Source organism: Balaenoptera borealis, assembly GCF_965194805.1.
Source record: "Balaenoptera borealis genome assembly, chromosome: 6".
In the NCBI taxonomy this organism is placed as follows: Eukaryota; Metazoa; Chordata; class Mammalia; order Artiodactyla; family Balaenopteridae; genus Balaenoptera; species Balaenoptera borealis.
In genome coordinates, this window is record NC_138863.1 from 81,085,185 (window position 1) to 81,110,845 (window position 25,661).

Here is a 25,661-nt window from a genome sequence, read left to right on the forward strand (position 1 = left end):
AGGTCTTACTGGGCTAAAATCAAGTGTCAGCAGAGCTGCGTTCTTTCTGGAGGCTCTAAGGGAGATTCTATTTCCTTGCTTTTTCTAGCTTCTAGGGGCCACCGGCATTCCTTGGCTGGTGGCCCCTTCTTCCATCTTCAAAGCACATCATTCCAACTTCTGCTTCTACTGATTATCTCCTCTCTCCCCCTCTTCCCTCATCACGTCACATTCTCTGCCCCGAGCCATCTGCTTCCTTCTAATAATGACCCATGATTACAGTGGACCCACCAGGATAATCACTTCATCTCAGGATCCTTAGCTTAATCACATCTACAAAATCCCTTTTGCCATGTAAGGTAACACTCACAGGTTCCAGGGATTAGGACGTGGACATTTTGGAGGGACCACTATTTAGTCTACCACAGATGTCAGGGATACAAGAATGAATCTGATACAACTGCTGGGCTCAAGGAGTTCACAGACTATTGAATAAAACAGACATATTTTTAAAAAAGAAAACAAATTCTAGTGCACATCAGACACCACTCAGGGCTATTGGAGAAGTATAAACAAAGTGCTCTGGGGTAACAGAAAATGGATCCATGTATCTCAACCAAGAAAGGAAGAGAGGGCCTCATGAAGAGAGTGATGCATGCATAGAACTGGGCATTGATATTTGCTTAAACTTGCGGTAAAGGGCATCCCGGGAAAGTGCATTAAAAAGTTGGGAATATTGAACAGGCTGGTGTGATTAAAGCCTGGGAGACAAAAGGAGGAGAAAAACCACAGAAGATCATGTTGAAGAGGGACATTAAGGCCATATCATAAAGGGCCACAGCAAGGGAGAGGGACTTTACAGAATGAAAAGGCCTTGAAAGCTGTTGAACCTATCATTCATTTGTGTGTTTTACAAAGAACACTCTGCAGGCAGTGAGGATAGTGAATTGCAGAAGACAGACCCAACTTACAAGTCATTTCAATTGTCCAAAGAAGAAAAGAAGAAAGACTTAATCAAGGAAGGAATACAGGAAATGAAAGCAAAGATGGATTTGAGACATATTTCCAAAGTGAAATCAACAGGACCAAGTGAATACAAGAGGGAGACGAAAGTGATGCTGAAATGACTAGCTCAGGCAGCTGGTGGATGTTGATGTCACTAAATGACCAAACAAACAAACAGAAAAAGAGGGGGCAGTTCATGGAGCATATGTTTCAGATAAACTGATTTGAACCTTTATGGGGACTAACTTTTTTTAGCGAAAAGGGAAAGCATGCAGAAATGACATCAATGTGTCTGAAAGACTGGAAAGATCCGATATTTGGAGTCAGAGGACCTGGGCTCTGGTCCTTTCCCCATATTTATTAGCTTTGTGACTTTGGATAAGTCTCTCCAACTCTCAGGACCTTGGTTTCCCCGTCAGTGAAGTGAGAGGTGGGGGTATTAGATAATCATTAAATTCCCTTCTTACTCTAACTTATGCGGGTCTAACATCTGAGTCATTATTTTCTTCTCAGTTTCAACCACTTCTGTCAGTCACCCTCGACATTAGCTAAAAGAGACTCTGATGGGTCCGGATTTTCAAAAAAAAAGGCTAGAGCTTGAAAGGGGAAGATAAGGGCACTAACGACCATTGCATGCCTACTGTGCACCAGGCACTGTGCCTGCCATACTCTCCCCCACTGGTTCTCCCACTTGGCCTGGACACCCCCAGTAGGGGTCCAGAAATAACCTGCATGACATCATGATAGAAGGTGCAGTGAGACACAAAGGAGGGAGTGGTCAGCTCAGATCAGGGAAGTCTTAACTAGAAGATGCCTTGAAAATCAAAGATGGGAAGCTACAAATAATAGCTTCTATTTTCTGTTCCAACTTCATTTTTATATTCTGTCCCCAAAATACTCCTTTCCTATTAGTCTTTAAAATGTGTTTGTGCCAACAGGAGAACAAATGAATTCTCTTATTGGATACTGAAAATTGACATGGGGGATTATGAGAGCCTAGAGATGGAGGAGGCAAGCAACTAATTTTTAAAGTCTTTTATTTAAAGAATAGTAAATTGAGATAGTACTCTAATGAGGTTACGAATATTAAAAGACACTATAAGCCCCCATGTAAAACTCTTCAGTGGCTTGCACTGAGTTTAGCTGTAATTCTCAGCGGGGTGGACGTAGGGACTTTGCACAGTCATCTTGTGGGTTTTTCAAATTATGAAACTACCCTTTTCCACTACCTCCCAAGATTCTTATACTTCCCCAGGTAGAATGACAGGAATATTTATACTCCTCTTAAGTTTAGGAACAGATAACAAAAGACTGAAAAATACTAATACCTAAAATAAAATCAATATTCCATAATTGGATATACACACGTTCCTACATATGTGTATACATGTATATGCATGTATGCACGTACATGTGTGTATGTGTATATATGTATACACGTGTGTGTCCAACTAAGATACATATATTTTATATATACATAAAATATATAAAAAATATATATATACTGGTTATATCTGGTTAGCCCTCTATCTTACCTTTTTTGTGTCCCACATCTAGCTACACATGCCCTTCATCCTAATCTTATTCAAATACATGACCTCCTTCAGTTGACCATGCTGCTTTCTGCTTTATGCCTGTGTTTCAGTTCACAGTCTTCCTTCTTCCTTCTTGTCCTCCCCAGGGCAGATGGCCCCCTTCAGCTGCCATTTTCTAGTTAAGCCTTCCCTGATCTCAACTGACTGCTCCCTCCTTTGTGTCCCATGGCACCTTCTATCATGACGTCTATAACTCTTTATTGGAAGTTTCTTATATATCCATATCTCCCTAGTTTTAAGTTTCCAGAGGTAGAACAGACAGGTACCCGACTGGTATCTGTTGACTGAATGAATGAACATGGTGATAGAAGAAACATCAAGCCCATTATTCGGTCTCTCTAAGGCAAAGATATATTCTTTTCCTCAAAATCCATTTATAGGCCCAGAGAACAATTTTTGTTTATTTACTATCAACAATTAAAGGTAAGAAGGTCCAAAGGTAGTGCTGGTTTTGAAATATAAAATATTCCATGACTTAAGGGGCAAAGAATGAACCACGCACACAATACGGTCAGCAAAACTTATTTGATTAAAATTTTTAAATTCTATTTATTCTGCCATTATGTCAAAAAAAAAAGAGTAGAAATTAAACTATCACCATCTTAAATTTCATGCCGCAATAGGTTTATAATTTGTAATACTAAAACAGTGGGACATTTATTTTTGTTCCATGTGTGATGAAACAGCTACAGCTTTACCCTTCAGGGATATATTTATGGCCATATCAGTCAACAAGCCCTGAGAAACAGCTCTCAGGGAATATGATCACCACTGATGGCAGAAATAAAGCAATAAGCATGTTAACATGTGCTGGGTGAGATTGTTATTAATGTGTTCGCCTACAGAGCCACCCCGAAGCACACTCAAATGAACCCTGAAAAAGAGTGTCAGGGAGATGTGTCTAAATCCTCCCTCAATCTTAGGAGATAAGGCCTTTTCCAGCAAAAATTGCTTACTCAGTGTCAATTATGATGCAAACATCAGACTGTGATATAGGCACTTGAAGTTAAAGCTCATAAAGCTCTCTTCAGTAGGAGAAAAAGCTAATTCAATGGTTAAATGCCCATCAGGGTGGGATAACTAGGCAGTAACTGAAAACACAAGATTTAGAAATCAACTGCAATTCCTTTGGGGATGTATTATTGCCAAATGGCTGTCAGAAGCAGAACGTAAGTGAGTTAGCACCATTAACTTGGGGGAATAAAAGAATGACTTCTATTTAAATGAACACACAGAGGATCCCAGTAAATTTTTGAAAAGTTACACGTTAAATGGGTTTGGAAAACTTTCTTAGCCTAAAAAATATGTGCAAATGAATTTGGGTAATGAAAACAAATTAGGAAATAAGTCAAAACCCAAAGTACATTTTCTCCAACTATTATACATATGTTATACATACATAAAGAATCAAATATCTCCTAAGGTAGTCATGAAATTTTGGACTCATGACTGATCTATTCATCCTGAGAAAACATTTAGCCTTTAGAAAAGGGCATTATCTCCCGGGCCAAAAGCAGACTGTGAGCTTCATTATTTGACCTTTTTATCTGCCTTCTCCCAAGCTGCCACTTCTCTCTGCATTCTGAAAAGGAAGAGGAGTATCACTGGGGCTCAAGGGAAAAGACCAGAAGAGACCTGCTCTAAATCACTAACCCAGGAACTCTCCTTCTGTCCACACTATGTCTTGTCCCAGGTTCTTCACCAAACCATGAAAAGCAATGGCAGGCAAAGTAGAAGTGACGGGAAAAAGTAGGCATCTGGAAGAGGCCAGTAGTCATGGTTGGTAAGAAAAAGGTGATGTGCCCACATGTGGGCAAGGAAAACATCTCATATGTTTCAAGCTTCATTGATTCTCCTTTTACCAATACATGGGAAAGGAGCCCAATGACAAGTATTGTACAGTGTGGTCCTACCCGCAGCCACAGCTGATTGGTCTAAGTTGACATCTGTCCCAGGCTGGGCCAATCAGCTCTATTCTTCAGGATTATTGATTCTGGGAACAGAGAAAGCATGAGTCAGTCCCACACAGTGGCATAAAATACGAGATGCGTATATCTCAGGAGCATTTGCGGTCACCTTCTCTAGACCTGGGCTGCAGTAAGAAAGAATGAAACCAACGAGGTGAGAGAAATCAAGAAATGGGGAGAGAGTATTGGATACATTCAAGTTCCTGCTGGTGAGACCCAGCTATAGCCTTGGTCTACCAGCAGTTTCATTGTCTGACTCTTCCTTCAATTATTCTCCATTTATTCATGTAAGGGAGGGGTGGCCGAGTCCAACAACATAAAAATGTACTCTTACTCAAGCACACAGACCCAGAGTGCAGAGGCGAATCATTATAGAGTCTAAAAAGAGTAAGTTAGGGGTAAGAAAAAGATCCATTCTCCTCCACATACGAGCTAATCCTTGAAAATTAAATTTTCCTAAATTAATTTGAGTTGGTTTTTGCTGCTTGTAAACAAGAATCTAAATACTTGATAAAAATAATAAAAAGATTTTATGCCTGAGTATCTTTGACTATAATAGGAGACTTAGAGGGATGAGCAGCTTGAGAAGGAAAGATCTCCACAACTCCACAGCCATCTGAGCGTGCACAAGTCCTTTGTCTTGCTGATTGTGGGGTTCTTTGGGAACTGATTACTCATGTGTATGTATATATGTACATATATATATGCATGTAGGTTTATGCCTATTATGTCTTAGCACCAGAAGTTAAAGCCAACATCTGCTCTCCCTGATTCAGTGCAATCAAGAGATAATGTGAGATTACTGTGCAGGAGTAACAAGAACAATTTTGCAGCCCTCAGAGAAATTTCAAAAGTTTATAATTTTCTAAAACTATATGCAAGACTTTGAGAAAGCATATAAAATGCTAACGTGATAGGCATTATAGGTGAAAGCATAGAACATGTTGATGTGATAAGATTGATTAGAAGACCAGGTCTCATGCAAGCAATTAGAATAGACACTTGAAGGCAGATTTAATTCCTATCATATCAATGTAAACTATGTACCTTAGCAAAAAGTAATGTCACAAAAAAATGCATAATGATATTAACAAGTCTTGATATTTAGAGACAGAACACTGAGACTCAGGCTAGTTTTCTTGGTCACATCTGGGTAGCCTATTCTACCAGCCTGAAATATTAAAAACACTCTGAGTTAACATTCAGTATTACTTTGAAAAGATGAAGCCATTTACCAGGAATGAGTTTTGTCCCACAGGAAAAATATAATTAATTTAGGCAACTTTTAATTAAACAAATTCTAGTTCTCTTCAGAACAGTGTCTCAACAGCTACTTCAAAACACACAAATACCCTACGCCTAACTGTCCATGGGTCCTCAAACCTCCCAAATCTGTCAGTTCTCAGGGCTCAAGAGCTCCCAAGGCAAACAAGTCTTCACTTCCTGAGTGAGTGAGCGGAAGAGACAGTTTTTAGCAGACTCTACCATTATAACAGCCAATACTGTCCAGGAGAGCTTCTTCTCCAGATTTTGCAAATTATTAACACTCCTGAACATCTATTTAAACTTGAGACAGACTGGCTTTTTCATACAGTAAAGGGTCAATTTCTCTCCCAGACCCCTTGTACCACAAAGGGGAGAGGAAGGGTGAGCACAGTGGTTGAGGGACTCACTTCACAGCTTTCCACCAACATAGATGCATTCCTTAACACACAGGGGACCAAGGGGCCAGAGAGAGCCAGCTGTGGCCCCATCTAAGTCTCTTGTTCCTCCAGGTGCTGACGCTCTGTGCCTCTATTTTAAAAGGCTTTGCCTTATTCTCTTAAAATGCCATAGGGGAGAAGTGACCTAAATGGCCTGAGCTAACAGGAGCAACCTCCATGGCCACCAGCATCACCACCCCACCTCTTACCTGCCTTAAGCACCAGTGTGATCTGTCCATAGATATGGTGCACAAAGCATGTGGGGAGGACAGGGGACCAGGAGGAAAGAAGCACAGGGTCTTCTGTTTGCATCTTTCTGACACCAGTCCCTACCTAGTTATACCTTCTTGTGCCAGACTTCAGGATAGAACTGCTTTTAAAAATAGCAGGGGGCTTCCCTGGTGGCGCAGTGGTTGAGAATCTGCCTGCCAATGTAGGGGACACGGGTTCAAGCCCTGGTCCGGGAAGATCCCACATGCCGCGGAGCAACTAGGCCCGTGAGCCACAACTACTGAGCCTGCGCGTCTGGAGTCTGTGCTCCGCAACAAGAGAGGCCGCGACAGTGAGAGGCCCGCGCACCACGATGAAGAGTGGCCCCCGCTTGTCACAACTAGAGAAAGCCCTCGCACAGAAACGAAGACCCAACACAGCCATAAATAAATAAATAAATAAATAAATAATAAATTAAAAAAAAAATAGCAAAACATACTGCTAAAGTCGCATTTGGTTTTCTGAGTGAAGCTTCAGTCCCCTGCACAGAGGGCAGAACCACCGCGCCTGGTTCCTCCTTGAGCAACGATCTTTGTCACAAGCTCCACTGCTTTTACCATCATCTGCCTGGTGCCAGAAAGTTTTGATTTACAAGCTGGAGAGTCAGTGAAAAGAGCCTTTAAAACGTTTCAAGGGGCAGATTTTTCTTTTTAATGAGCGTATTTAGGTTGTTATGAGTCAAGTTCAAAACTCAAGTCACATATGAACAATTTTTATAGGGGGAGGGGTAACCTGATATTCAAATTCATTTGCCTCCCATTTGAAGTAATTCATCTTTAAAATTTCTGTGAGAATTCTACAGAGTTGCCCAGAAAACGGCACAACCATCTGTAAGTAAAAACAAAAGTTCTCTATAGTATATATCACAGGTTCAAAGCACTTTGGCATCGGCAGATTGAACACGTTACTAAAAGATTTTAACTGCAAGAAGAGCTACCATAATTACACAGCAGCTGGTCTAATGTTGACAAAACAACTTTTAAAGGCTTCCAGAAGCCTTAAAGGCTTATCAATTAAAAAGGCATGAATAGTAATGTGCATCCTATCTTTAACACCACAAGCTGCATCTCCTGCCAATACAGTGAGGTTTCCATTTTGGAACAACCATTTCTTATATCCTACAATTAAGCCAAACATGTGAATAAATTCTAAGTTATGTCTAGGTGAGACTATGATACTTAAAATAAAATAACTCCATAAAACTCGATTATAAACATTGAACTTAATGAGCATTTCCATACTGGCAAAGTTCTTATCAAAATGCCAAGAGCTCATGCCAGAGTTTGTGCTTACTTTACCAAGAGCAAGCAGAGAAATGGTTTAGATTACTGTCTACACCAGCCAACAACGTGCTAGAGGCAAAAAGAATGAATGAATGAATGAATGAACGAACAAATGAATGGGTGGATGTTGGAATGAGTCTGTTGGCAGCATCCCAGGTACACTGACTTACTCCCCTGGAGATCTGCCCAAGTGGTCATATGGAATGGCCTTCTCTGCCAGGACCAGAAAGAATTTCCTTCAAGGTCCGTCTCTCACAGGAACCCTTCTCCACACTTCCCACAGGCTTGTTTCTTGTCTGAATCCCTTACATTCGGAGAATTAGGAAGGATTTTACGTATCACTGCATCTGATCCTCTTTAGGGCCCTCAAACGTTTTCCATACAGGGGCAGAGAGTAAATAATTTAGGCTTTGTAGGTCGTGTGGTCTTGTCACTACTCACCTCTACCATTGCAGTGTGAAAGCAGCCTTGCACGCTTAAACCGGCATGGCTGGGTTCTGATAAAACTTTATTTATAAAAAGAGGCAGGGAGAGGATTTGGCTCGAGGTCAGTAGTTTGCTGACCCCTGCTCTACAAGCACGAGTCCCCTCTTTTCCATTCAATGTCCAGGAAGTCTCTTTGGGGACACCTCCAGCGAAGGGGGCTAATCCCCTCATAGCCGCCTCTTCTATTTCCTGAAGCTTTCTCTTGACTGAAATGAATCTCCCCACAGCTGGCAGCCACTGTCACATCTTCATCTTCTGCTAAGCCTTCCTGCCCTAAATCATTCTCCCTCACCAGAGAGCTCTGCACAAACAGGCCTTCAGAAACCATTTATTTAATTAGAAAATAACCACCAGTTTTGCCTTCTGGAGCCCCGGAGGGTAAGTGTCGTACCTCTTCCACCCGATGGCCCTTTATGTCTTTGAGGACAAGTGCGGGGGGATACGCATTCACTGTCTGACCACGCATTGGGGATCTATCTCACAGTGTGTTTTATTGTTAGTTTTCTTCATCTGTGTACACATTTTTTTAAAATTAATTATTTATTTATTTTTGGCTGCATTGGGTCTTTGTTGCTGCGTGCAGGCTTTAGTTGAGGTGCACGGGCTTCTCATTGTGGTGGCTTCTCTTGTTGTGGAGCACAGGCTCTAGGCACGTGGGCTTCAGTAGTTGTGGCTCACGGGTTCTAGAGTGCAGGCTCAGTAGTTGTAGCGCATGGGCTTAGCTGCTCCGCGGCATGTGGGATCTTCCTAGACCAGGGTTCGAACCCGTGTCCCCTGTGTTGGCAGGCAGATTCTTAACCACTGTGCCACCAGGGAAGTCCCTGTGTACACATTTTTTTCCTCATCATTTAGATGGCAAGTGAAGCATAGTCCCTGGCACATAGGCTCCATTTGGTTTTAAGAGAGAGAGTAACAGAATAACCACAGAAATATCAATCAACAAATCTTTTTGAAAACCTTTCTCCACAAATTCAACTGGGACGGCTCCTCACTGCAGCGGTAAGACTGCTAGTATGTGGAATTCTTCCGAGGTGAAAACTGATCATTGAGAGGCAAAAGCCTTCTTTCCTCTCTCACATCTACTGCCCATCGGGACCCAGGAGTATAATTTTAATGCACTACACTTCATAACACCAACATGCCAACTGAGAGTTCGGAGGCTGGGCCCACTGGGGTCCTGGTCACATACTCTACCCTTCTTCTTGCCCTACAGTGGCCCTACCTTAGTCATTTTAACATCCTGTGCTCTGTATCCCTCTCCTTAATAATCCCCACCCAGAGCAATACACACACCATTGGTATTTATCAACGGTATTTGATACCAATGGTGTTATTCAAGAGTGGATTATTGAAGGCCTGCTATGTGTTTTCGCATAAATACCAATGGTGTATGTATTGCTCTATGTGGAATCTAAAAAAAATGGTACAAATGAACTTATTTACAAAACAGAAATAGAGTTACAGATATAGAAAACAAACTTATGGTTACCAGAGGGGAAGAGGGGGGAGGGATAAATTGGGAGATTGGGATTGACATATACACACTACTATATATAAAATAGATAACTAATAAGGACCTACTGTATAGCACAGGGAACGCTACTCAGTACTCTGTAATGATCTGTATGAGAATAGAATCTTAAAAAGAGTGGATATATGTATATGTATAACTGATTCACTTTGCTGTACAGCAGAAACTAACACAACATTTTAAATCAACAATATTCCAATAAAAATTTTTTAAAAAGAAATAAGTTAAAAAATATATATTCTGTAAGTCTTATTCACAAAGGTATAATATTAATAAAAGAAGAATTATTAAAATGATTTCCTACACTGAAAAAAAATTTTTAAATAAAAAATGAAAAAAAAACCTTAAGAGCACTCATAAATGAGCAACCCTCCTCAAGGAAAGAAAGTGGGTCACTCACAGAATCCCTACTTTCAAAACACTAGTGAGATGATTATCTCACAGTGTTACCTCTAAAATCTACTCCCCAGGATAATTCTCTTTCATAATCAGTTATAAAATATTCAATGATTTTCATAGGCTATTCTTAATATACTTTTTAATATCAAAGGTCTTTAAGACCATAACAGTGATCTCATCTCTTCCAACATCACTCTGCCTTTTTATATTCCTTCTCCCCACTCCCGGGAAGGACAAGGAGGAGGTATTTCACAAAGTCCTGTCCTGTCTCCAGTCACTAGAAGCAACTCTGGGGACTGTGTGTAGATGAGAAAGATATGCTTGTGGACACTCACCAGGGTGGTGGAGAGGACCCAGCAAGGACAGCGTGAGTACCTGCCCACTCCACGCTCCAGCAAGCCCAAGACCAGCTGTCAGCTTGGCTGTGCTGTCCAAGTCAGCAGACACTAGCCACATGTGGCCACTTAAATTTAAGTAAATTAAAATTAAATAAAATTTAAAATTCAGTTTCTCAGCTGCACCAGCCACATTTCAGTAACTCAGTAGCCACATGTGGCTAATGCTTCCATATTGGCCAGTGCAGACACAGAATATTTGTCACCACGAGAGAGACTAGAACATTCTACTGGACAGTGCTTGAGGGTCCACTGGGCTGCTCACTGATGCTGCTCTCCAGCCAACACCTAGGGGGCTTCATAAACTGTCACAGCCTGCTGGAGCTGTGCTCTGTACCTCCCTGAAACCCAAAGAAAAAGTGGGGATACAGAAACGTCACACAAGGTTATGCCAAACCACTAACAAGACATTGTTTTAAAGGCATTCTTTAACTAAAATGAACAAAGAAATACACAACTTGCTCTTACTTCAGGGAGTTCTGCTGAAGTCCTCAGCTTTCCCAACTCCATGAGAAACTTTTACCCAGAATAAAAATGAGACTTGATCCTCATCTAGATTCTAGTAAAAAGTAGAGGGAGAGGGAACAAGAGGCAAAATTTTTCTAATCATTTGTTCTGAAGTTGGCATCCTTTGTATTATTTTATGAAGTTCGCTTTTGTTTTAATTATCATTTTGCATCAAAAAAGAAGGCTTTTTTTTCCTTTATAAAATATGACTCCAAAATTCCAATGAAAGCGTTAAATACTTACATGCCTTAGATTTATCACCAGGCAAGTGAAGTTGTTCAATAATCTGCCTCTAGGTAACACAGCATACAATTTTTTCAGGTTTACTGAAACTGCCATCTCTCTAAGATCCAAGAACAAGAGAAAGTTGCTAATAAATTTTAAATTTCCCACACAGTGACTTTGGAGAATATAAAATTATGAGAGGAACTAAATTCAAATTCCAAGCTGCTTTCTGAAAGACGAGCTGACCTCCCGATAGTCTATAAAGTCTGTGAAACATCTGTTTTGGTAAGAGATGTACTTAAAATTCCCCACATGTCAGTTTCAAGTTACTACAAAATATAAGGCAGCACCAGCTGCAAGGATAAGGGGGAGAAGCTGTTGCTCAAGTGTTGGGAAATACTCAAGATTTTAATGGGACTCAAAACTCTATCATTTGCGTATCATGATCCTGGGAAATAGACTGAACAGAGACTAAAGTCCCACCCCTTCCGCGAGCGAGAAAATGATCTTGGTATGTTTTCCCTTACTACCTTCCTGCTAAGGGGCTGTGCTGTGTTTAATTCTCGTACCTTTTAACCAAATGTCCTCCCCTCGTTATTTCTACCCCTCCAAATATTATCCATCTGCAAGGACCAGTTCTATTCTCACACTCTCCATGAAAGCTGTTTCATCTCTTCTGGCCCACACATTCCTAACTCCTCTCAAACAGCTGTAGCAAAAAATAAAGGATCCTACAACTGCCATTTACTTGTGTTCACTCTGCTCTGACAGGCCAATCTGATCTCCTCACGCTTATGGATCAGCTCCCGTTTCGTGGCTTTTGCAGACATAGTGAAGTCCCCCAGTTATATCTTCAGCCCAGATCTCTCCCCTGAACTCATAGTCACACCCTCAACCACTGACTCCCTGTCTCCATGTAGAAGCCTGATAGGCATTTCAAATGTAAGGTGTCCAAAGCTGATCGAATCCCCTTCCAAACCTGTTCCTCCTCAGCCTTCCCATCTCAATACATGACAGTCTCGCCCTTTCAGTTATCTGGTCCCAAACCTTGGAACCATCTTGGACTCTGCTTTCTCACTCATGCCCCACATCCTACCCCTCAGTAAATCCTGTCTCCTCCACTCTTTCCAAGCAGACAAAGGATGCCCCTTTATACCACCTCTACTGCAACCACCTGGGTCTTAGCCAGTACCCTCTGGATTACTGCAGTAGCCTCCTTCAGCCTTGCCCCCTCCCTCCTATTATTGATTCTTACAGTAGCCAGTGATCTTTTAAATCATACATTTAATCAGGTCATTCCTTGGTGCAAATTCTGCCAATGGCTCCCCAACTCACTCAGTCCCAAGAAAGGAAGAAAGGAAGGAAGGAAGAAAGAAAGAGAGAAAGAGAGAGAAAGAGAGGGAGGGAAGGAGGGAGGAAGGAAGGAAGAGGGGAAGGAAGGGGGGAAGGAAGAGGGAGGGAAGGAGGAAACATCTCCCAGATAACTTCTAAAGGCTCTGCCTGATGGAAGGGCTGCCGCCTTATGTCTCTGACCTTTTACTACTCTCCCCCCAGCTTATTCCACTCCCACCACTGGTCTCCTTGCTGTTTTGAGAGCCAGTGACTTCATGATGCCACTGTAGCACCTTTGCATTTCTGCCTGGAAGGCTTTTCCTGCAGAGGTCCCCAAGGCTCTCTCTCTTACCTCATCTAGGTGCTCACGTGACACCTTCACAGCAGGGTCTCCATGACCACTATATTTAAAGTTGCCAACTGCCTCCCACTCACCTCTGACATTCCCTCACCCTCTTCCCCACTTTAGTTTCTCCATAGCACTTATCACCATCTGGCATACCACATATTTTCTTGTTTATGTCCTTATCTTCTGCCCCTACCCCTCTAGAATGTAAGCTCTATGAGGACAGGGATTTTTGTAAGTCTTATTTACTGCTTGAGCCCCAGAGGCTTTTGCTTATTATTTCATTCACTATTGTGTTTCCACCTTGAACTGTGATTGGCATGAGTTCGTTCTCAAATATTTCAAGACAGAGAGAGAAGCCATTCCAAGTTCTATGAGGACAGTTCCCATGTCTTACCCTTTCTTTTTATATCTTTGGGTAGGGCCAAGAAAAGAAGTACTTGTTGCTTAATTATTGCCGTGTTTGCATTGGCAAGTATAAAATATTCATTCATTCAAATTTTGGGACACGTTAAATGTAGACAGTGTTGATGCAGTACTAAAAGATGTAACTATTTTTTCAAGATTTCAAAGCTATTCAAACTAAAGCTCAGTAAGAGACAGTTTCTTCAGTGCTGCCAAAAAAAATGACACAAACACCTGCCCAAAAAAGATGGGAAAGGAAACCTTAGTACTGTCATTTGTTGGGTAGATTACAGCAAATAAAATCAACTTCAATGCCAAGCCCCAAAACAAGTCATTTGAGTTCTTTTGTCATTAGCTTGATTATTAAAATAAGCAAGTGCTTTTAATAAATCAACTTCACTTTGCCAAGTGGTGATGCTGGTAAAGCCCTAGACAAATTGGTAGGAAATTACGGATATTGGAGGAAAGCAACAGAGAAAGTAGGAGACTTCCCCCCTCCTGTTTCAAAAGAGAAGGATGTAGGTACCCTATCATCTCTTTTCTTTATTGAGCTATAGCTGACATACAATATTATATGGTACAGGTGTACAACATAGTGATTCACAATTTTTAAAGGTTATACTGCATTTATAGTTATTATAAAATACTAGCTATAGTCCCTGTGTTGAGCAATATAACCTTGTAGCTTATTTATTTTATACATAATAGTTTGTACCTCAATCCCCTACCCCTGTCTTTCCCCTCCCCCACTCCCTCTCCCCACTGGTAACCACTGTTTGTTTGTTCTCTATATCTGTGAGTCTGTTTCCTTTTTCAAACAACTAATCTTTAACGAAGGAGACTTACTAGTCAAGGAGTCTAAAAATTGGGGCTTCCCTGGTGGCGCAGTGGTTGAGAATCTGCCTGCCAATGCAGGGGACACGGGTACGAGCCCTGGTCTGGGAAGATCCCACATGCCGCGGAGCAACTAGGCCCGTGAGCCACAACTACTGAGCCTGTGCGTCTGGAGCCTGTGCTCCGCAACACGAGGGGCCGTGACAGTGAGAGGCCCGCGCACCGCGATGAAGAGTGGCCCCCGCTTGCCACAACTAGAGAAAGCCCTTGCATAGAAACGAAGACCCAACACAGCCAAAAAAATAATAATAATAATAAAATAAATAAATAAATAAATAAATAAGTCAGGAGCTCTTTTAAAAAAAAAAAAACCTAACCCATGGAAAAAAAAAAAGAAGCCTAAAAAATGGCTAGGAAGACTCAATCTTTCTACACATCCAGAGTACAGCGTATAAAGCATCAACAATCAAGTACAGACCAAATGCAAACCAAATTCTTTTTCACATAAGATGAAGTTTATGCTGAAAGCTTTATGGAAATCAGCATCCCTAAACTGACTGAACATTCCAAAGGGGGAATGCTGTAACACGCCAAAACAAACCCTACTTAGTGGTTTTAAGGCACTTGGGTTCAGTCCCACAGAGAGCATCTCATTCCTATGTGAGAAGACTCGGGTCTCCTCCAAAGTTCATTGAGCTTCTGTGGTACAGAACCAACTATATCTGTTCGGTTTCGTGAAATCTGTGCAAAACTTTCTGAGTAGAATTCTTTTATCTGAGTATCTTTCGAAGCAGGAAAATGAACATTAAACACTAATTAGCATCATGTTGTGGGTTATAAAAAACTTACTTTTAATTGTTAAGAAAAATAGCCTTGTATGGTAGGTAATGGTTACATTACTGGAATGACAGCGGTGACAATTAACAGGAAGCACTGCTCGTTAACTAATCTGTTCATTTATTCAGCAAACACTGATGGACAAGGGAGAATCTCTGCTCATCAGGTATCTGCTGAGCACCTAGTCTGTGTCAGGGCTTGCAATGCGCAATGAACTAAAAGCTCTGTTCGTATGTTTAAGGGAAGAGAAAAGGCAGCCTCTAAAAATGAGAAAGCTGAATTCAAAAATCTAGGCACAGCACAGCTTGGAATCCTTGTGGAGTCAGTGCAAGGAGGTGAGGAAAGTCTTATGAATCAAGCCAATATTATAATATGTATATTATCACTTGGGAAAAAAATAGTTACAAATTGTTCACCAAATTTCAAAACTCAATTTAGAGTATAAAGATATAATTAAATGTGTACAACTAATTCCAACTTTTTTAACAAGACAAGAAAAACTAAATAGGAATATTGATGTTTCGTCCGAGATAAGCTTGAATTCAAATAACAGAACATTTGACAAAGATTCTTAAAAATTTTAAATAAGGGTGGAGGATAGACAACCAAACTTTAGAAACAGTGTAACATGTAAATTTAATTTAATTGTAAAAGGGAAATTATTATCATATTTTGGCTTTTGTATCCTAACATTATCTAAAAAATTATCTCTTTAAAAACGTATCAAGAAAACTGAACTCATAGCCCACTGCAAGTTGTCTGCTATAGGTTACCTGTAGAGATTTAGATTATTCTAACTGTAGAGAATTCACAAAGTACAATGATGACAATATGAAAAACAGGCATTGGGAATACTTATTCTCTCTTTCTAACCCAGAGTTACGCCCTGTTTCCCTGTATCCCCAACAACCTCTGGAAGGGGAGCTATTTCAGCAAGAGGAGGCACAATCCAGACCCAGCCACGCTGTGCCCTGAACTTCTGCTGCCACTCCCTCCTCAAAACACTCCCACTTTTACTAGCTCCTCGTCCAGCAAAGGGTGAATCTGGCAGGAGCCAAATAGAAAATCCAAGATTGGTGTTGGTGAGGCGATGTGTGATAAACGTCTTCTGTAATCCTGAAGATGAAGGGAAGAACAGTGCACATTTTGTATACGTTCAGTATTCATCTTTTCATATTTATGCTACAGCTCTGTGATTAATTGCACCGCTTTGCTCAGAAATGCCTCTGTCAGAATGAACAGTCTTTTATAAATTGTTCCTGTATGAAATATTATCCCCTCTCTATTAATAAACGTTTCAATATTTTTGTTAGGGTGTGTGCGTGTGTGTATTTGGGGAATTCATTATTTGTGTTTTGACTCTCTGTGACTTTATGTAGTCTAAAATACAAAAGTTAAGGGAATGTGCATAGCTTGCAAGTTTGCGCTCTCTCAGTGTCTTCTTAAAGTAGATGCAGGGATTTTCTAACAGAGTACATTTTTGATCAAAAGGTTTATACAACATAAAAATTCTTCAAGATAAGAGGCAAGGGGCTAGCTAGAAAAGAAACAGGAAGAGAGACATACTATGTAACTGTAGATTCACAGAATTTAAAACCCAGAAGGACCTCAGACAAAGCTAGTCCAATATTTGGTGTTGCACAGAACACTGACCCAAAAGATGCACCTTCAAAATGGGTTCCATTGTCAAACAGGTTTGGTTTTCACCAGAGTATACCAACTTTTCAGGTATTTAGAATGATCATTTACTTACTAAAAGTTCTGAAAAGTCTTGCAATTGTAAAGCATTTCACCCATTGTTTCCCAAACACTTTTGACCATTGTACTTTTATTTCCCTCAGCATCCCAAGGAACCAGTGTCTCTTCCTGCAGATCCTGCTCTAGAAGGGCTGATCGTGTACAGTCATTTTACAAATGAGGAAACAGACATTCAAAGAAGTTAACTGGCTTGGCCAAAATCTGGTAAGGAATTGGCGGTTGATAATTCAGCAAATAGCCTGATGAGAGTTTAGATTACAAGTGGGAAATAAGCAAAGATCCCAACATCTTTCGTTTCCACCCATACCTCACCACAAAATCGTTGCCTCTTCTGTGTCTCTGTCTCGGTCCCCTTGGAGACTTAGATTCCCTCAACTTTTACTTGCCTACTTGACCAATACGCAGCTGTTAACCAGCTTGGATTCATTCAACAGCCAGCACGTGCTTCCCCTCAGGGAAGCCTTTTAACAGTAATCTTTTAGACGCTACAGTTGAGACTATGACTCAGCACCCGAGTGGCCCTAATGGAGGCTGCAGCAGGAACACAGCAGATAACGTAAGGCAAATAGAGCTTTGTGGCTCTCCTCAAATTTATTTCTGTACATTTTAGGGCTTCCCCAGATAAGATCGGAATCAGATAGGACTGGAAAGTTTTCTTCAATCGGTTATAAAGCAGGTGATCCTTTCCTTATTGTAAGTCCTCCAGCTCCTTCTTTTCTGTACTCTTTCTCTTCTTTCCATTTCCCATGTTCAACCTTATGCAGGAAACTGTTCCAGGAGAGATGTGAAACCCTCCTGCAATGTCAAAACCTCCCAGAAACTGTAGGAAATGAGTTTACCCACTTGCCTGCAATGTCTTCTAGGTGCTACAGCATTCAACATTTCTTGAACTTGCTTGGCCTAGCTGAAAATTACCCCTTCTAGCAAAGGTCTCTCTGACATAGTTCCCAAGCTGAGAAGAAAGTACCATTACAAACAGTACCTCTCTTTAAATCGCTATTCCATTATATGATATGTATTGCCTTTCATTTGGAAAGTTGAGCCTCTGAATAGCTTTGATGGGAAAAATATCTCTTGCATCCTGTTGATTTTTACTTGCCTGGTTTGGCTCTACCAAAGAATAACAATATTGGCAACAGTAGAAAATGAACTCTGAGTTATTTCTCAGAACTGGGTGGAGTTGATGCTGATCCAGCCACATCTCACCTGGTGCCCCCAAAACAACATTTTAAGTCAGCTGGCTGTGATTCCAACCTATGACAATGGAACAGGAAGAAGAATCCTGGCTATTAGAGACTAAACAGATCTAGCCTTGTCTAGCTCTCTGTTTAAAAAGCATCAGCCCAGGGGCTTCCCTGGTGGCGCAGTGGTTGAGAATCTGCCTGCCAATGCAGGGGACACGGGTTCGGGCCCTGGTCCGGGAAGATCCCACATGCCGCGGAGCAACTGGGCCCGTGAGCCACAACTACTGAGCCTGCGCGTCTGGAGCCTGTGCTCCGCAACAAGAAAGGCCGCAATAGTGAGAGGCCCGCACACCGCGATGAAGAGTGGCCCCACTTGCTGCAATTAGAGGAAGCCCTCGCACAGAAACGAAGACCCAACACAGCCAAAAATAAATAAATAAATAAATAATTTAAAACTTAAAAAAAAAAAAAAAATCAAAACGACATAAAAAAGTAAAATTGAGAATTAAAAAAAAAAGAATGCTATTAAGGTAGTAAGAGATTACATACGAATAATTAAATCTGGGTGATGGGAAGAGAAATGATTATTTTCTTCCTTGAACCTTTCTGTTGTTTTTTGTTTAACAGAAATTATCTATATACTTCTAAAAAGCACAGTACAGCTTAGTATGAAAGTGTGAAACAGCCAGCTTTTTATTTCCAGGTGGGAAGATGGCAAATCTAACTTGCCCAAGTCCTAGGTCATGGTGATTGATGGCTTAGAGTCTATTCAGTAAAGACCCTCAATATCTAGAAGGTATTCCTAGGAAACAAAAGCAGCGAAGTGTCTCTGAGGAGAACAGTCACAGCTTGTGATATTTACTTGTTCTTGGTGGACATCCAGAGACTAAACTTAGATGGCAATTGTCATAAACTACAAAACCCAAACCTATCCCTTCCATCTAAATCAATCTCCTGTGATCCCCCTCCCCTCCCCTACCCCCCAGCCCACCCCCAACCTTTACAGCTTTTTCTCTATGAAAGTAGTAAGTCTATTCAACATATTCTTTGAAGGCTTACTCTGTGCAAGACAATATACTCATGCCAGCATTCAAGAGAAATAAGACATGATGTAAATAAGCTAGAATGTAAAGAACAGTAAGTTAGTACAAAGTACAGGTATACGTAAAAGAGGAAAATTTACACTGATGTAAATGAGGAGAAAAGGCTTCTTTGGGGAGACTGCATTTGAACTAGGCCTTGAAGGTTTAAAAACAATTGTCAATTGGGAAATACTGGATAAAAGGACACTCCTGACTAAGGACACATCTGACCAAGAACAAGTCAGAATTGCTACAAAAGTTTCTGTGCATTCATTCGGTTGGGTGACTGGGAATATGAATTTAAAGAATTCCATAAAGGAAAATCCTTCTATGAAGTTATACATAAAAGGAAAACCATGTACTTCTAATACCATTCCTTTGATCTTGTACAGAAAGACCTTACATAAATTCAGAATATTACTTCTATTAAAGTCAGTATTTTTAAGAGTTAACATTTTTAGAACACTTGAAAGTCAACTTTTTTATCTTCAAGATAAAAAGTTCTAAGAAATTAAATGTATTCCGCATGGACAATCAAGTCGAAAGAACATGAAAGATCTACATAGCAAGAAAAGAACAAATTCCAGGGAGATATGCTAGATATTTTAAATTTTTTATTATAGATCTCCAAGAACTCTGTCTTGTTAACTTAGTTTGTTCTAAATACCAACATTATGCCACACTTCTAGTTGCTCAAAACCATCAGCATTATTGGGTAGTTTTAAATGTCAAAAAATATATGTTGGTTCCTCCTCACCTAGGAATTTAAAGTTTAATTAGTGCAACCCCTTGATTTTATAGTTGAAGCAGATGAAGCCCAAACACTGGGTGCCTAACTTGCTAAAGGTCAGTCAGCTAGTTAACGGTCACCAGTTAAAACTGGAAGAAACTAAATAACTTGCCTAAGGTCACACAGTTGGCAACTGGCAGGGCCAGAATTACAACATGGGAAATCCCAGGCCTCTATCATTGCTCTACACTGCCCTCTCTGCCAATGGAAGATTAGCATAATCCCTCATAAGCAGGTAGAGTCCTGCAGATGAAAAGCCATACAAATAAAAAGTAGAGTAATAAATGCTATTATTATAAGTGCAAGTAAGTGTATATATTATCTAAATTGCTTTAATGGCATAAAGAAACGAGTATTTCTAGATGTCTTGATGGAAACAAATAATGTGTACATTTGCTAGTTTATATACAATTTGGTACTTTTTGAAAAGGGGGGAAAATGGGATGAGAATAATGCAATCTTTATCCTGCTTTTTAGGGCATAAAAATATTAAGAAATATATTTTTGAAAATGTTTATCCAAAATCCTACCACCCAAACACATTAACTGTATTGTTATTTAATCATTTTGAATGCTTAGAGATACTTGTTTTGATAACTCAAGTAACAATCATGATTTTTTTTTTTAAAAATGTCAAAGATAGGACAATCTTGGCTTTAAGAATTCTTATATCTATGGCTTCTAAAAGGTCTACAAAAAGATGAAGATTTCACGCCCAATACTTCTGTTCTGCCTAACAATCCAGGATGTGGTAATCATTCATGCATACACCTGAATGTTTTTTGGAATCTATTTTTAATTTTAGCCTGCAGCCCCTCTCGGCAAAAGAGAGAGTAAGGATGAGCAAGTGGGATGCAGGACAGGAGATGAGGGTATTACATAGTCTTTGAGCTTATTACTTCCTGTCTGAACCCCCTTGCTTTCAAATATCAACAGATGTGTTCTAGTTCTAGTTTTGTATTTTCAGGAAAAATAATCCAAGTTCACTGTATATGTAACTGTGTGCATGAGAATTTGACTTCCAGTATCTGTATAGCTCTTCCTTTGTAGCAACCTCATAAGGGTAAAAATGTCAGTTAGGCTACTAGATATGGTAGCTAGCCACCAGTTATAACTATGACCCCTACCCCTAATTGGTAGACTGAGAGAAAACTAAAATTATCTGATGGGGACATCATACTTGGGGCTTCTCTGAAGGCCCTGGCTCTGGAAACTGGGCACATCTCTTATGGGATCCTGGAAGCTTTGTCTACGGAGTTGTTACAAGACATACCAGCTTCATGTATTGATGCATTTCCTTCTATAATAGATAGACGAACAGATACGTTAAGAGGATTTATACAAACTAACTCAACTACACACTTTTAATGGTATCACACTAATATAGAATTTTATATCCTTTTCTTAACATTAACTTTAACTTGGTGGACACACTTTTTTTTTTAAGGAAGCTGAGAGAATATTATCCAGCTATGTTGACCTCTGATGGGAATGGAATCCAAAACCATCTCCTATAAATGTACTTGAGATTGCTTTTCCCAAGTACACTTATCTTCAATCTTCCATTTTGACTTTAATCTTCTATTATTTTTCTTCCCATTTAGGCCGTCTTTTTAGTTATTCCTATGGTTCAACTTTATCAGTGTAGTTTCCACTTACCCATAAGAACTACATACCATCTACAGATATTTATAAAAGTTTAAATAAAACCATTCCCAAACTAATTCCTGGAAGACCTTATTTGTCCACTCAGAGAAGTGTCTATCTCCACTCTCTGTTTCTTGTTTCTTGGTCAAAAAAAAAAATTCATGAATAGGGAGGAACCAGGATTTGAAATCCAGTCAGGCTTTCTGAAAGTTTAAAAATATCATATTTTGGGCAACACTTTGGCCACAAATATATTTCCTCCTTAAACTCTAATACATTATTCCCCCTTTCTCCAAAATAAGTTGTACTACTGTAATCTGTGTTCACTTTGAATACTGATCTCTAGGGACATGGATCTGGCCTGATGGCTGCAGGGTCCCCCCTGAAACTCCTCCCCTGACAAAAGCCCCGCAAGGCCGCCAGCCAATGCCCCAGAGAGCTGTCATTTACACACTAAGGTTCAACACACTTACGTGATGGCCGTCTTGGTGATTTAGTATCTAGTCTGTTGATCGGGTCTGGAATATCCTGAGCACTTGCCATTTCTTGATCTATTACCTCCAGTGTGTTTATTGCCTGAGAAAGCCTGGGTATAAGAATATTACTCAGCCAAAGCAGAAGCAAAGAATTCATTTACACTGTGTTCTCTTTTTATCTCTGAGTATCTGTTTGGTACAATGTAAGCCAAGTATTTCCACAATTCTCCTTTCACAGTATGTAAGAGTCTTTCATTATTATTTTGGGACTCCATTGCAAGAATTTTTCCACATTCATTTTTGGCCATCTCATTTTTAGTGTGCTTGGGATCTGTCACCCTTCAGGGGCTTAATTTAATAAACTGACCCTTCAAATATTTCTACCTACATTAATCCAAACAAAATTAATTCTACTCATCTTAAAAAATATTATGCAATGTCATAAATAAAGATCATGAGCAATAGTTTTCCAAGAAAAGATGTGCAAATGATGGGTTTTTAATAAATAATCAGATAGGCAGATAGCTGTAAGCCCCTTATTGCTAGCTATGCAAGTGAAAACATGATTTCTCTTTAATCAATGTCTTCTGTTGCATTTGTAAACTAGTTAATGAGGATTTCAGGACTTTTGATGAGTGAGTTTTTTTTTTTTTTTTCCGGAGTGGCTCTGGGTTTATTTAAGTAATCTGTTTTGTCAATTCTTTTTAAAATTCAAATGACACTAATGAAATAATCATTTATTAGAGCTTCATTGTAATTGTCTATTGAACTTATGAGGAGTTTCTGCTTATAGAGTAGGGAGACTTACATATTTCTCAAACATCTATGCCACTACTAGTCACTTGATTTTTCTGAAGCACTACCATAAGGACATCATTCTTTAGGGTTTTGATTACTTGTATATTTAACAACTCATTAATAAAAATAATATGCCCCTTGGAAAAGGATAGTTCCTTAAAATCCATTATTAGCTTTCTCCTTAAATGTTTATCAGCCCTCACCTTACAGGGAGCTAAGTGGTACTTTGCAGAGAGCAAAGCCTTTTGGGAATGGTACATAATGGTCCAGAATGTGCTGAATAGTAAAAAGAGGTACAGAAATTAGAACTAGGAAAGAAGGAAGCCCAGCATGAAGAAAGGAAGGGAGGGAGCAAGGGAGGGAAGAACTTGGAAAAATAATTTGACTTGAACTCTGCTATTCACCTTGGAAAAGTCACTCAACCTCTGAGAGCCTCAGTTGTCCCACCTGTAAAATCAGGGTGAATTCCTCACAGATACTTTAATAGTAGATCTCAATGTGCCATGTAAACTGTACATATGATGCAAAGTATGGTTTTTTACTTGGCATTATTTGCTATAATCAGTCCCGTTTATGCATTCTGTGCTATAAACATTCATCTTATAAAGACTGTCAACAGCTTCAAAATGTAGACCTATGCATTGTAGCTACCCTTTTTGGTCTGGAAGCATTTCTGATATTTTTAACCCCAAAAAACTAATTCACAATTTTTAACAGGCTTTGTGTGCCTACAAGCTCGAAAGCTTACTGTTTGCTTTCAGGACTAGAGTTCTGTAAAACCTCTTTTTAAACAAGGAAGCCTCTTTTAAGTCCTGTTTCAGTCTGGTGCCTTTGGTCAAGGAGGAGACTAAACTTGAAAACAGACAGATGTTTTACATTTAAATGGGTTTACCATAAATGTGTATTAAGCCATTTCATGTATGATTGCACAAATATCTTTTGCAAACTTGGTACACATGAGCACATATACAGTAACCATTAATGTCTTCTAGAGAAAAAGGGTGCAGATCTAAAAATTTAAAGAGCTACTTCGAGTAAGAAAATGTAATGGCTTTAAGGGAATTGCCCTAATAATATCAAGGCATCTGCAATGGCTGGCCAGAGAAGAGCAGAACAGAGCATATGTCACTGTAAGTCAATTTAACAAGAAATAACCTTCCCCCTGGAGAATCTAAACTCCCTAGCCTCCCACAAAGAAAACTGAATTTTGGAGGTCACACCTTGGGTGAGTTACCAGAGGGAGAAGCTTAACATTCTTTCTGTCATATGCTCTGGGAGGTCAACGCTATTCTACCAACTAATTCCCTACCAAAGAGTTGCTTCCTCCTCAATGTCCCGCCCCGCCCCCCCCCCCCCCCCAATTACAACAAGTCCTTGGAGTCCCCTAGGAAATGACAAATGATTGTGACACTTGAGATGCCAGGGACCACGCCGGATACAATCATACTCAAACATCAAGTTTTGAACCTCACTGTGTGGAGTAGGGTCGAGGCAGGGGTTGGGGGAGTGGAGCTGGTGAGATCGCGGCGGGGGTCAGAGAGAGTCAGATAGACCGACCAATACAGAGCTTTAGGCTAAAATAGACTGTTTAGCCAAATGTAATCAATGGAACTGCTCTTACTGGAGAGAAAAGCGGGTCGCCAAGTCAAGCCCAGGCGAAGCTCTGGCTCCGTGGGCGAACGCCACCTCGCCGAACCCCCATAGTGGGCGGTCGGAGGGCCTTGCGCGTTAGCGCGACGGCTGGAAGCGCCCCAGCTCACCGCCCCACGGCAGCGGTTCTGGGTGGGCGCAGCCGGGCCACGGCCGCCGCCCACCGCCACCCCCCGCCCGCCCCGCAGCAACATGTGGGGCGCTGCCACTCCGCCTCCCCGGTTCTCCCTCCGGCTGGAGTTCCTGGTGGACGCACGCTTGGCCCTGGGAAGGTGACGAATTACTCTTGGGAAAGATTCCTCCAGCGTTGAACTTGGCAGCTCCTGACATTTTCATCCCACCCCCAGAGCACCAGCACTACACACACGCACACACGCCTCTCCGGACCTTCCCAGGCTGCGCGCAGTGCGGACTGCCCACTCGGGGGCAAAACACCGGAGCGGGATGCAGAAGCGAGGACACCAGCTCTGCGGGCCAGGGGCGGTGGGGGGAAAGACTGTCCTAGCACTGGGTAGTTCCAGGGACTCAGCCCACTCCGTGGTTGGCCCAGGCCCCGCATAAGCTCGGGCCGCTGGCAGGAGCCCCGTTTCCTTTTGTGCTCTCCCGGGAAGCCCGCCTCTACTCACCCGGGCTGCACGCGGATTCCGGCCGCCAGCGGCAGCCCGCTGCTCCATCCCACGAACACTGCGGCGCCCCCGGAGTGTGCAATGCGGAGCCCCGCCAGCGCGCGGCCGGAGCCGGGGAGTGCGAGGAGGGAGCGAGGGAGCGAGGGAGGGAGGGAAAGAAGGAGGGAACGCGGCGGGGAGGGACAGGGCAGTGGGGGGCGCGCGCCACTCCCATTCGCGCCGGGCGCTCGCCGCCTCCCGCAGCCGCTGCTGGCCCGCCCGGCCTAGCCGGCCGCGGGACCAATCAGGGCGCGCGGGGGGGAGCTGAGCCCTCCGCGGGGCGCGCTCATTGGTGCGGGGCGCGCTCATTGGTCCGGAGCGCGCGAGCCAACTCCGAGAGAGTCGGTCTGAGCGCCCAATGTCCAAACTCCAGCGGACAGGAGCTGCCGGCCCGGCGCAGCTGGGGTGCCCGGCTCCGCGCTTCGGCCGGCAGGGTGAGTCTGCCGAGTTCCGCGGACAAAACCGGGAGGATGTGAGACCTGCCCTTGAAGCCCGTTCGCGGTGAGCGTTCA

The 25,661-nt window shown here is 41.6% G+C and overlaps 1 protein-coding gene across 7 annotated transcripts in view; it reads right to left on the reverse strand.

Moving 5' to 3' along the window:
• The window catches only part of LYPD6 (LY6/PLAUR domain containing 6), a 109,839-nt gene extending 84,569 nt beyond the window's left edge, over window positions 1-25,270 (reverse strand). The window contains exons 1-3 of one of the 7 annotated variants that reach the window (XM_082397255.1): window positions 25,111-25,269; window positions 11,364-11,463; window positions 4,493-4,572 (exon numbers count right to left, since the gene is read on the reverse strand). The gene's annotated coding sequence lies outside the window, so the exon portion shown is untranslated. Of the gene's footprint in view, window positions 1-4,492; window positions 4,573-11,363; window positions 11,464-25,110 lie in introns of all 7 variants that reach the window. The other 6 variants (XM_082397259.1, XM_082397254.1, XM_082397256.1 and 3 more) reach the window with 6 other exon arrangements.
• Between the last annotated feature and the right edge of the window lie 391 nt (window positions 25,271-25,661).